Source organism: Orcinus orca, chromosome 20 (genome assembly GCF_937001465.1).
Source record: "Orcinus orca chromosome 20, mOrcOrc1.1, whole genome shotgun sequence".
NCBI lineage: Eukaryota > Metazoa > Chordata > Mammalia > Artiodactyla > Delphinidae > Orcinus > Orcinus orca.
Window position 1 is genome coordinate 8,146,691 of NC_064578.1, and position 13,650 is coordinate 8,160,340.

Consider the following 13,650-nt stretch of genomic DNA (forward strand, 5'->3'; position numbering starts at 1 on the left):
CCTTTTCAGAACCCTCCTTTTTTTTTTTTTACCCGAGTTACTATGAGACCATGAATCATCTCTTTAGCACAATGACAGCAAGTGTAGCATTTAGGAGCGGACCCTGATTTTTCACTGTTTGTTCTTTGCTCTCAACAAGATAAGCTGTTGTTATTTCTTTCTTCTTGAACAAGCACACCATGATTGCTGAAGTGGGAAGAATAATTGGACCAAATAGTCATGCGATTAATGCAAACAGAGAGAATTCATCTGTTTCGAGTATAGTAAATGCACTTCTGAAGATGTGGAGAGCTTGCTTTCTCTGTTTATTCTTGGGCTGGGTAACAAATGTTGCTGAGTTCACTGCCACAGATTCCTGTGTTCCTTCCATGGGGCGGAGACCTTAAATGAACTGAGTTCAGGGAGAAATCAGTCCTATCTGGGAAGTGGCTGGGCTTGGAGTTGGGGGCTGCGGGGTGAACAGGAAGCGCAGAGAAGACCGCTGGGCCCCAGCATGACCCCCTCCTCCCTACCCACTTCGTGGGCGCGGGGGTTGCGAGGTGAGCTCTGCTTTCTTAGTGATACATTTTAATTACAAGATGATGTGACCAACTGAAACAGAAGGGGAATCGGCACTGATCAGAGCCTTCATAGAGCCCTAGCTCTGAGCTCAGCATTTCTGTTGCTTAGATGCCTCAGGCATGAGGCGGGTTCCGTTGTCCCCATTGGACAGATAAGGAGACTGAGATCCAAACTCACAAAAATGGTTTGATGAAGCTCTGGGGTTTGAATCCGGGTCTTCTGGCTAGTGTTGTGGTGAAGGCAAAAGGCCAGACTGTCTGCTTTTGAATCCCGAGTCTGCCACATAGTAACTGGGTGACCTTGAACAAGGGGCTTCACCACTCAGGACTTGAGTTTCCACATCAGTAGAAAAACTGGGAATGATCATCGTACTTACAAGGCTGTTTCAGGATTAACTGAGTTATTACATGAAAAGAGCATAGAATTGTGCCCGGCAGACGGAATGTCCCTAATTCACAGTAGCCACTCTGATGACTTAATGCCCAGGTGCTTCTACCATAGAGGGTGACTTTCACAGCTTACCTGTGGTTCACTACAGTGGTACCTGAACTCATCTGTCTTCGTGCTGTCACCCTGGCACAACCTAGCCAGGCGAATGGCCTAAAATCCCATTTTCCAGGTCACTTGATAACTTCGGCAGCTGCCCATTGCCTATAGGGACAAAGCTTGAATGTTCATCCGTTGGCTGGCTGTGTCCCATCTTCCCCATTACTTTCCCACTGCACCCCTCACCGCCTTTGGAAGTGCTACCTGCACACATCTGTCAGCTCCCACCTCTGGCTCAGGTCACTCCCCCTTCTATCATCAGTCTGTCTACATCCTGGGCATCTCTCAAGTCCTCCACCCAATTCCATCTTCTTCCAGAAACGCCCCCTGCAACATGAACTCACAGAGATCTCAGCCCCCCCTCCCCAGCCCCCAGAGCCTATCCTATGGGTGGCCCTCAGTCAGTGCTTTTTATTCACTCACCAGTGCCACCCCGCAAATCCCTGTTTCTCTTAACGGCAGATGTGAGGGAGGGGACCAAAGTTGTCTGTTAACTTCTCTTTTCCGATGATATGCAGAGGGTACTGTGGTTCTGGAAGCCTAGAAGACTTGGAAGGTCGCTGCAGGAGGAGAAGTCAGAGTCTTGAAGAATCAGGTGAAGTTTTGCACCTAGGAAAGTAGACGAAGGAATCCTAGGCAGAGGGAAGACTTGTGCAAAGTTAAGAAGGCAGGGAATCTATGCAGATGCAAAAGTCTGAGTTTCAACAGATGATGGAGAGGCTGCACCGTGAGGCTGAAAGTTCTCAGTGACCAGGGCAACAAACGTGATTCTCCTCCTTCGCACGCTCCCTTTGCCCTTCACCTCTCCTCTAGAATCTGCTTCAGCTCTGAGGAGCTTGCTTCTTCTTTCAGTCTGATAGATGGCTCCACCCTTTTGCTTAATTGTTTCCTTCCAGTATTCACTAAACAGAATGAAGATTAAATCCAATTAAATAAATAAAGCACACTGCATCAGCTTTGGCCAGGAGCGCCTCATCCATTTGTGTTTGTTTGGAGTGAGGGAGTCACTGGATGCTAATTACTATAAATCACTGCTCTGTCCTGGGTTGGAGAACGTGGGGAACATCTGTCCTCCTTCTGGGCCCTTTCTCTCGGTTAGAGCACCTCAGTGTCTCTCAGAGGATCTGACCTCTCCCCTGTCCTCAGCACACATCTTTAGTTCCAGGAATGGCTCTGGCCTGTGGTTCTGGCCAATTAGCTCGTGACATTCTCCAGTCACTGTGACTGGTTTGGTGACGAGGACAGGATCCACATTACAGACAGACAGCGGGGCCGTTGCTGGGTCGCCCGGGAAAGAGATGTTAATCTGTAGAGGAGCAAGCCTGGCCCTGCTGCCCCACCTTCCCCTCTGTGTGGCTGACACAAAGGAAGGAAAGGAAGGAAACTGATGCAGAAGTACGGAATCTGGGAGCCACCGTGTGGTCCCCTTGGTTAAGCCAGGCCTGAAGCTGGACATATTCCAGGAATTTTCATTTAAATGAGCCCAAATATTCCATTTTTGTTTAAACAAGTTTGGCTTGGGCTTTCTGTCTTCTTGCAAACCAAAAATATCTCACTAATTTATGGATATAATAATTTCACTGAAAGTGGCTACCATGTTATACACACATGGAGCCTTATAATGCATTGAACTTCTCTTTGGCTCAGCAATTAGGAAACATGGGCTTCCAAAATCAGTGCGTGGAGGTGGTAACTTTCTTAGCATCCTTTGCTTCACCCCACCCACAAATCCTATCCGTCCCTGCCTATAACTGGGCACCTTCCCTGCCCCAAACAGTGAGAGAACTGACTCAAATGGCATTTTATATCTCAAGCAGCAGACACTTATTATGGGCATGAAATGATTTCCCGGAGACTCCAGCCAGGCATGAGGTCTTTGTGTTCTGAATTTACCAATCAGTGGCAATTTGCTAAAATAATCATCTTCACATTTGCTGTTAATAATCTTGCTTCAGGCCGTTACAACCAAATTGTTGGTCACTTCCAGTAACGGCCAATTTTTCAGGGATTATTGCTAAAATGATTAGGTTCATTGTGATTTCCCAGGGCACATACTTTGGAGTTGAGCCATTAACAAATAAAAGGCTTCAGGGCTGATTTGGAAAGTGGGGAATGCTTATCTAAAAAGGTAAATAGATGTCATCATGTCTGTTTTTTTTCCTTAGCCAAGTGCTAGCTTTACTTTTTTTCCTGCCCGTTATTGGTTCATTATTTAGTCACTAGACAGTGTGCTCCTTTGCTTGCTCTAAGCTGTTCATTGGAGCTGATGGGCCTGGGAAACCTTTTACAGCAAACCAGATGAATCAATTAATCTCCTTTTAGGAAACATCCGTTCTTGGATGAGCCAGGCACCAGCCTAGAAATATCTCATTGAATTTTCTCTGCAAAGTCCTGGTGCCCACTTTGCATATGAGGAGCTGAACCCCAGAGAGGTCATTCACCTATTGCATGCCATACAGCTAGTAAACTCATGGCCTACTTTTGAATCCAGTGTTCTTCCCACTGCACCAGGATGCCTGCCTTTCTCATTCAGCTCCACTTGCCCAGGTCCCCACTTGTGCCAGGGCCGAGCGTGGCACCTGAGAGCCCAGCCCCAAGTGGAGGCAGGTTAGGACACCAGTAGACGAGCACGGGAAACCACAGCGAGAGCAGGCCCGGTTTGCGTGTGGCTGCCTGGTTCACACCCAACACCAGCATGTCTGTTGCAAACCCTGGGGTTTCAGCCCCAGCTCCTGCAGCTGGAGACACAAGGTGAAAGAGGGGAGAAAGAAAAGAGACTTAGGGAGGGCATTCTAGGCAGAACTTGACCTGAAAAGTACTCTTATCTTCCAAAACAAAGAGAGGAAAGTACCTTCTCATTGCAGTTGTAGTAGGCATTTTATAGATGCCATCCACAGACCCTCAACTGTCAGACCTTGATCCTTTCCTTTGGCATTGAATCAATGCACGTAGGAGTAAGTTGGGCCACAAATTCTAGAGAATTAGGAAAAAATGAACAAAATTAGAAACAGACATTGTCAGGTCTTTATAGAATAGACCGCATTTGGGGCAAAGCTGGCCATTCTCTGCAATTTGAACACTACCTATAACACCAGGAAGTGGCTATTCTAAAATGGATCGATGTGAGCACTAGAAAGAGATCCTTACATGACACAGAAACTCAATATTGAAAGGGAAGAAGATCCCACCTGAATCAGAGCAGACATATCTCCAGACACACCTGACAAGATGTTTCACCAACAAATTAATGAGAAGCCTTTGGTAACTAATAGAAGAACTGCACTGTACTTTTCTGGGTATTGTATCCTTGAATGTTTTACTCTTAAAAATAAGTTGTTTATTTTTTACAACAAAGCTACTACTTATTTGCCTCAAAATGCAAGTGCAGGACCCTTTCTTAGCTTGATAGACATCATTCATCAAAAATCAACATCAAATGTTCACCTTAATAGTAAAGTGGTGAAGGCATTTCAGTTAAACCCTTCAGGGTATCCAAGCTGGACATATTAATACTTATGTTCAGTCTTAGTAAATTGTACAAAGTTCATTCTGTGGGGTAGGCTAATTGATCAACTCTGGCTGCTTGGAGAGGTTACCATTGCTTTCAACTCATTGGTCGGAACAGGTGACATGATGCTGACTTAACTGCAAGGGGCTGAAAAGTAATCTTCAGTGCCTAGGAACAAGAGAACTGGATCTGGGTAAGTTCAGAAGTATCACTTCCGGGACAAGGCAGGTGAAAACCCATGTACCTGTCCTTGCTCTCTTCCCCTGCTGAGATGACCTTGAAAGCCATGCACTTCAGATGGCTCAGCCCATGATGGTGGAGTTTCTGTTAACCTGGATCCCTGAGTGACACTGTGGAGCAGAGGTGCCCATTGACCCAAGCTGGGGATCTTTGTGAAGTTAAGTCACTGAAATTCCGGCGTTCATTTGTTTTCTGTAGTACAACCTGGTCTCTTCTGACAAAAACAGATGAACCGAGAGACCCAAATTTTAAGAATCTCTGCAGGTCTTTCAAAGGACACATCTCTGAAACAGATGAACTTAACTGGTGTAATCAGTCCCTGACTCAGTGGCCACATTTGACAGACCAAGACAGGGATCCTAGCAGAGATGATTCCTTTTTGAGGGAGTAGTTTTTTGTAACTGCAGTAGGATTTAAAGCACGAGAAGAAGAAGTGTGTGCCACAATATTTGCTTCTGCTCTTGGAGGATAAAGAAAATTGTTCATAAGAACAGAAGAAGAATGACCTAAGAATTGAGGAAGCAGACATGGAGAAAAGGGAGTCAACCATGTCTGCACCTTGGTGCTATGCTGCATGTTGAAGCTCTGGGTTATCCCCTTGTCTTTTGCTTTGAGTCCCTAAGTTAGAGTCTCTCGAAGTGGATTGACATGATGAATCATTCTTTCCCAAACCAGAAACAAACTTTGTAAGCAGGTGATGACTAGGGAATATTTTCAAGGAGGGTTTCTTCAAGTGGGATTTTGCAACTGCCTGATGTAGAATTATTTAGTGAATCAGAAACTCAAAGGCTGAGGCTGAGAGAGGTTCCTATGGACAAACTCTGCAGTAATACGCTCTCCACTAATGTTTGAAAATAACTGGTCTAAATCCTCCCCTCTGGCTAATATGTCATGCTTTGACTAGTAGATCTACCCTGAGTCTCTTGACTAGATTATTGGAAAGCACTTTCCTCCTCTCCTTTTCTCCTCAGCCATGATAACTATCAAGGGAAGCTAAGAAAAATGATGATCCACGAGAAAAGATGTCATAGTGAACTGCTCACAAGCAAACGTGACCAGTCTCACAGGTGCCGGTTTGGGACAAACCTCTGCTTTCCCTGTTGATGCAGTCAGAGAAACCACATACCTTTCCTAGAACAGGTGCTCCCAGAGGTCTGGGTGGCTGAGCACGGATGAGTCACTGACTGCAGGTGGCCAAGTGGCGTGAGATTTACGTGCATTAAGACCCTCTACCTCTTCCTCGTTGTGAACCTGCCTCCAAGTCTCAGGCTGGAATTTGTCATGGGCTCCAACCACAGAAGAAAGCCCAGGTTTTGGCACCTCTTCCTCCTTTGTGGAAGGTAGTACTTTCAGTCATCACCTGAGGCGTGCCAGAGACTCGGAGACTTGGTCTGAACTGATGTCTGAGGCTGGGATTTGCATCTGAATTAGAGCTGCTCTGTACACCATAGGGCTTGCCAGGTGAATCACTACACATTGTGCTGCGACAGACTCGCAAAAATTAAGTAAAAGTAGAGCTACTTCCCGGGAGATGGAAAACCTTTTCGGATTTTGTTCACCTCCTGGCACGCTGAAAACTAAACTGACCTAAATGAGGTCACCGCAAACTACAAAGCCCAAACAAATTTTGAGGATTACCATTAAGTCAGGGAGCTTTTCCATGAGTTCTCCTATGTGTTCTGCAAGCGAATGCAATGGGATGGGCAGGGCAGGGATGATCCTGATTTTACACATGAGGAATCAGGTGTGAAGGGATCAAATCCCCCACAGGGAGCGGCAGATTCCTCTGACCCTCTGATTCCAAGTGTATACAATCATTTTGCATGTGGAAAAACAGAGAGAATCACACTCAGAGCCTGAGTTTCAATCCTGGAACATTTCTTTAACCTCAGCTTCTTCTCTTGTGTAATGACTATAATATCTTCCTCACAGTGTGATCGGGAGGTTAAACGAGATTACTTTTAGAAGTACCTAGTATAGCAGACCTTCATGCCGCTAGACATTCTACAATGCACAGGTCAGCAACAAAGAATTTTCTGGAACCAGCGATCAACAGTGCTGAGCTTGAGAACCCTTGCTACAAAGTAGTACCAACATCCTTCCCGACATTTTGGGGTCCCCCTAGAAATCCTACCGTAATCGGCACCCTCCTTAAGCACATCTACAAACCAAGTCCGTTTCTTTTCAGTGTTCTGACTCCTCTAGCAAAGAGGTAATCCCATGATGGGAATGAGCTCCTCAAGCATGTGGTAACACTGCCCCAGAGGGGGTGATGTGAGAATTGGGTAAGAAATTGCAGATCTTTAACTAGCAAGAGGCCTTCCCACAGTCAGGGCATAATGCATGGGGGCTCTTCTTGCTACGTTATTATTATCACTGATCTGGAGACATCACTGGTACTCTCTCCCCACAATATCTGTCTCTGATCCCTTGTCTCCGTGCGAGGCTGTCTCTGCTTCCCTCTTCTTGTCTTTCTGCTCACTGCCTTGGGAACCTCTGTTACCCCTTTCGATGCGTTTTACCAACTCCAAACGTGCTGGGGGAAAAAAGTGAATTTAATTTCCTGTAGCTATTTGTTTACCTTGTGAATACCTTTGGCCCAGACTCAAGCTTGCATCAGAGAGTTTCCGTTTCCAAACCATGAGTCACTTAGCAAAGGAGCAGGCTAAGGGCGAGACACCCCAGGGCTCTTGACAGTGGTGGACCATGCCTAGGCTCAGGGACCCTGGACGTGCCACTGCTGACCTGCAGCAGAACTAACAGCTCCCAGCACGGGTACCCAGTTAGAACCAGAGAGATCGTGTTATCTCCTATCTGGGGGGTAGGGTGGTAAGCAAACTCTTATCTTAAGAGGATGAGTGAAAGCTCACCAGATACATGTTGTAGATACATCAGAACCATCTTTGCAAGTTCACCAGACACACATCCCTGGCACCTCAGATGCATTAAAAAATGTCTTATTGGAGTATAGCATATATTCCGAAAAGTGCACAATCCTAAGCGCAAAGCTTAAAGACTCAACCAAAAGAATATCACCATGTGACCCACGACCCAGGCCAGAAAACAGACAGCTATTAGCTCCCTGGAAGCCCCCTTGTGTTCCTGTCCAGTGACCACCACCCCTCTTCCCCAAAGTAGCCAGACTGCTGATTTCTATCATCATAGATTAGCGTTCCCTGTTTTTGAAATGTATGTAACTTATTATATGGGATGTGCTTTTTCCTATTTAGTTTTTTTCCTCAATATCTGAAATTCAACCCCGCTGATATTATAGCAATAATTAATTACTTTTCACCATTATATATGATACATTTTAAAGTATGTACCATAATGTATTTATCTTGTTCTATTTTTGATAGACATTTGGGTTCTTTTCCAGGTCTAACTATTATGTAATGATCTCATGGGCGCTCTCATCACTGTCTCTTGGTACACATACACTTCCTTGGATTTATACACAGGAGCAGCATAGCTCCACCACAGAGGTCTCTGGGGTTTGGCTTGAGGAGATACCGCCAGTTTTCCAAAGTTGTTGTACCATGTTACTCTCCCACAAAGAGTGTGGGGGATTTCTAGTTGTTTCACATCTTTGCAGACATTGGTGATGTCCACTACTTTTGTTTTTTTTCATTTTAGCTATTCTGGTTGACATCTTCTCATGGTTTTAATTTGCATTTCTCTGATGACTAATGGAATTGAGCATATTTTCATATGCATATTATCAATATGGTTGTCCTGTTTTGTGAAATGCCCGTTCAAGTCTTTTGCCCACATTTTCATTCGATTGTCAGTTTTTTATTGATTCATAGAATTTCAGTTTATATTCTGGATAAGCGCTCTTTGATGAATATCTATCTATCTCTCTAGCTAGCTAGCTATCCATCCATCCATCAATCTCTTGTTTCCTCTATATGCATCTATCTATCCATATGCTATTATTCCATTATGTGTCTTATCCTCTCACTGAGTTATTGGTGTCTTTGGGTGAATAGACATTCTTTATTTTAAAGAAATCCAATTTATCAGTTATTTTCTTGAAGATTAACAATATTTGTATCTGGTTTACTGTTTTCTTATCTTAAGGTCATGAATCTATGCTTTTTTTATATTCTAGAAATTTGACTGCTTTAATTTTCACCTTTAGGTTAACAGTCCATCTGGAAATGATATTTCTGTACGGTGTGAAATAGGAGTCAAAATTCAACTTTTTCAATTAATTGCTTCAGCACCATTTATTGAACAAACCATAATTTCCCCACTGCACTGCTGTTTATTTATTTAACATAATATTTATATGCTAAATCAAGCAACCATATATATGTGGATATGTTTCTGGACTCTCTGTTATGTGACACTGATTCATTTGTTTATCCTTGTATCAATAACTACACTTTTAATTACCATACATTTAGGATGTCTTGATATCTTGTAGAGTAAGTCCTTCAGCGTTGTTCTTCTTCAGGATTGTCCTGGCTATTTTTGGTCTTTTGCATTTCCATATTAATTTTAGAGTCAGCTTGTCACTCTCAACAAACAACCTGTTAGGATTTTGACTGGCATTACATTGACTCTGTAAATCAGTTTGGGGAGAACTAATATCTAACCAATATCGTTTTCATCCGTTTACTTTCAATATTTAATGATTCCTCGTTCTGCAGTTACATCTCTTATAAGTAGCATAAAATATTTTTCAGGTTTACAATCTTCGTATTTTAATTTAGATGCTTGAAAATCTATCCACTCCATTTATATTTAATGTAATTACATTACATGTGTATTTCAGTTTTAATCTGCCATTCTGCTCTTGGTTTTCTATTTTTCCCACTATTTATGCTCTTTCCCACCCTCACTTCTTCCCTTATTTTGGATTAATCAAGCATTTCTTATTTATCCATTCCCATAGTATTCTTAGGTATATATTACTCTTTTTTTTTTTTTTTAACCTTACTGGCCACACAAAAGATTAAACCAAACATCACTGACTGATTAGAGTTTAACATAAATAAGTACCTTTACCAATTCTCAGAAAACATGGCAAATTTAGGGCACTTTAACTCCCTTTATTCCCTCACATATGATGTATCTTTTTTTTTCATGTATGTTAATTGACAAATGACATTCTGTCATTTTATTCAGCTAATATTACTTTAGAATTATGCATATACTTACCCTTTTCACTGTTTTTCATTCCTTCATGCATTTCTGATTTTACATCTAGGATCATATTTCTTTCACCTGAAGCACTCCGTATAGTGATTTCTTTAATGTGCTTCTGTGAGGGGTGATTTTCTCAGTTTATGTTTTCTGGAAATGTCTATTTTTTTCCTTCATATTTTAAAAATATTCTTGCTTGGAATAGAATTCAAGTTTGGTTATTATTTTCTTGCTGTTTTTTTAATGGTGTCATTACAGAATCTTTTGGATTCCATCTTTTCAGTGGAGAATCAGCCATCATACTTACTGTTGCTCTTTGAAGATAATGCGCCTTTTCTGCTCTTCAGGCTTTTAAGATTTTCTCTTTATCTTTGGTGATGTTGTAAATGGAATTGCTTCCTTAATTTCATTTTCAGACTGTTCATCGGTAGTGTTTAAGAGTACAACTGCTTTTTTGTGTTATTTTTTATCCTGCAACTTTGCTGAATTTGTTTACTAGCTCTAATAGTTGTGTGTGTGTGTGTGTGTGTGTGTGTGTGTGTGTGTGTATTCTTTAGGATTTTCTATACATAAGATAATGTCATCTGCAAATAAAGATAGTTTTGCTTCTTTCTTTCCAATTGGGATGCCTTTTTTTTTTCTTGCCTATTTGCCCTGGTTAGAACTTCTACTACAGTGCTAAACAGAAGTGGTGAGAGCAGACACCCTTGTCTTGTTTCTGATGTTAGGGGGAAAGCTTTCAGTCTTTTACCATTAAGTATGATGTTAGCTGTGGGTTTGTCATAGATGCCCTTTATCAGGTTGAGGAAATTTACTTCTATTCTTAGTTTGTTGAGTGTTTTTATAATGAATGGGTTTTGGATTTTGTCAAATGCTTTTCTTTTATCAACTGAGATGATCATGCATTTTTTTCCTTCTTTATTAATATAGTGTGTTACCTGGATTGATTTTCATTGCTGAACCACCCTTGCATTCTTGGGATAAATCCCACTTGATCATGATATGTAATCCTTTAATATGCTGCTGGATTTAATTTGGTAGTATTTTATTGAGGTATCTTTATCTTTTTAGTAGTTTTTCTATGATATGCCTAATTGTGTTTTTCTTTGTACTTATCTTCCTTGGGATTTGTGATGTTTTTTATATTGTGGCTTGAAGTCTTTCATCATTTTTGGAAAATTCTTAGCTATTGTCTCTTCATATATTGCTTCTGCGTCTTTTTCTCTTTCCCTTCCCTTTAGGTCTCAAATTACACATATAATAGACCTATTTCCCATTCCTCATAGGTCTCTTACACCCTTTTATGCATTTTTATCCTTTATTCTCTCCATACTTCAGTCTAGTTTCTGCTAACTTATAGTTTCTTCCAGTTATCCACTTCCTCTGGGTCTAAACTGCTGATAAACTCATCTACTGAGTTCTTAATTTCACCAATTGTAGTTTCTAGAATTCTAGAATTTCCATTTTATTCTGTTTATAAATTTCTGTTCTTTTGTGACATTTTCTAACTTGTCATGATTATTTAAAAATCTGGGGGGGGGATTCCCTGGTGGCACAGTGGTTGAGAGTCCACCTGCTGATGCAGGGGATGCGGGTTCGTGCCCCGGTCTGGGAAGATTCCACATGCCGCGGAGCGGCTGGGCCCGTGAGCCATGGCCGCTGAGCCTGCGCATCCGGAGCCTGTGCTCCGCAGCAGGAGAGGCCACAACAGTGAGAGGCCCGCGTAATGCAAAAAAAAAAAAAAGTCTGGGGACTTCCCTGGTGGTCCAGTGGTTAACACTCCACAGTCCCAATGCAGGGGGCCCAGGTTTGATCCCTGGTCAGGTAACTAGATCCTGAATGCTGCAACTAAGACCCGGTGCAGCCAAAAAAAAAAAAAAAAATCTGTCTGACAGCGTCAGTATTTGCTTCATCTGTATTCTGTTCCTTTTGTTGGTCTTTTTTGTTCAGTGTTTAGTCCTGTCTTTTGTTAGCTCTGATAATCTTTTTATTGAGCACTGAACATAGACATTATGTATGAAAAATCAGAGAAAGTCTAGATGAGCCTTCAGCTTCTGGTGGGCAGATAGAGTAGGACTGAGCTATTCCAAGCCTGGGGAAGATCTGATCTATTTCTCTTTGCCTTATATAGAGAGTGTAGTTCTCTCAGAATCCCAGTGGAGAGCCTGGTGAGTTTACCTCTGCTCAGCCTCTTTGATGGAAACTGAACTCCAAATTTTATCCCCCAGGACAGTGAGACACCTGAAATCTCTGTCTCTTCAGCCCACTGCCTGCTATTTCTTCCTGGACCTTCTTGGCCTGTAGAGCTCATGAATTGGCAAGGGCCTCCCTGGAATAAATCATTCAGACCTTTACACTTTTTCCTCTCTGCTTCCCTTTACACGATTGTGGTCCCTCAAGTCTTGGTTACCTCAGAAGCCTAAACTTCAAATTCTCCCTTCCTCACACCATAGGACTGTCAAAAGTTCTGTTTAGCTTCGTTGCTTCATACAATCTGTCACCCCTTGGCTTCTTACTCTGTCTGCCCAGGATTCTTAAAAATTGGTAAATGCCCCAAAGGACAACACTGTATAGGGTGCTGTGCTAGCTTCACTGAGCTTTCCTTCTCTTCAGAGGTTGTCCCCTGTTGTTTTGGCTACCTTGGTAGCTCTTTAATGGTATTTAGGTTTTCTAGTCATTCTCGGTGAGAGGTTTGTGTACTACAGGTTAGTCTGCTATTACTGCAAGCAGAAGTTCCCCAGAGCATCCATAAATGTGAGAGGGTGAAGTGAGTGATGGCTTTAACCACAGAGAGTGCTTAGGGAAGCTCCCTTCACTTCCGCCTCTGAGGAGACCCATCCTCAGGTCCTCATCATATCTTACTCCCTGTCAGTCTCTCTGCCTGAAGTCTGTTTTCCAAAAAAGACCCTCAACCTTTTGGACTAGAATGATCAGTGTCACACTGAAAGTATAAATTAATAGCATGTGGTTATGTTTAAAAATATGTAGTCCTTATCTATTAGAGATTTATTCTAAAACATTTAGAGATTAAATGATGAGTACCTAAAATTTCCTTTAAAATAATCCAGCAGGGGTTTCCAGTAGGGAGAGGAGAAGAGTTGCTGTATGTTGATATTTGTTAAAGCTGTGTAATGGGTACATGGTGGTCCATTATGCTGTTGTATATCAGGGTGTTTGGATATTTCCATAATAAGAAAATTAGGCATGCAAAGAGTCACAACCATGAAAAATATATACCTACCCCCCATAGAATAAAAAGCAGAATTTCTAGGCTATTGTACAAAGGTTCATATACCCTTTGCACCCCCTAGTTATGCTGTGTTCTCAGTCCCTTACAAATGCTGGTGTATTTGCTTGTTATATTTCTTGCCTGATATTCTTTGAAAAAAATAATAAAAATAATTGTCTTTATTATTGTTAAGACAGTGAGTTTCAAAAGAGTTTGAAGGGGAATTTATAAGCTATTGGAGGTACACCAGAACCCCCTGAGGAGTTTTCCACACTGTCACATTCCATAAAGGTACAGATAAGCATTCCCCTGCCCCCGAGCCTCTACCATATTATAAAACCACTGCCTTTGAAATCAGCATTAATCTTCACTGAGTGTTCGATATGTGCAAAGCATTATGCTAAGTGCTTTA

At 42.2% G+C, this 13,650-nt stretch overlaps 1 long non-coding RNA gene across 2 annotated transcripts; it reads right to left on the reverse strand.

Annotated features, from left to right (window-relative positions):
- Window positions 1-216: 216 nt before the first annotated feature.
- On the reverse strand, window positions 217-6,206 carry LOC117196724 (uncharacterized). 2 transcript variants are annotated; one of them, XR_004477045.2, is made up of 3 exons: window positions 5,982-6,206; window positions 3,959-4,080; window positions 217-3,839 (listed from the first exon to the last, which is right to left on the reverse strand). It is a non-coding gene; the product is annotated as an uncharacterized LOC117196724 (long non-coding RNA). The 2 variants fall into 2 exon arrangements; XR_004477046.2 differs by having other exon boundaries at window positions 221-2,009.
- Between the last annotated feature and the right edge of the window lie 7,444 nt (window positions 6,207-13,650).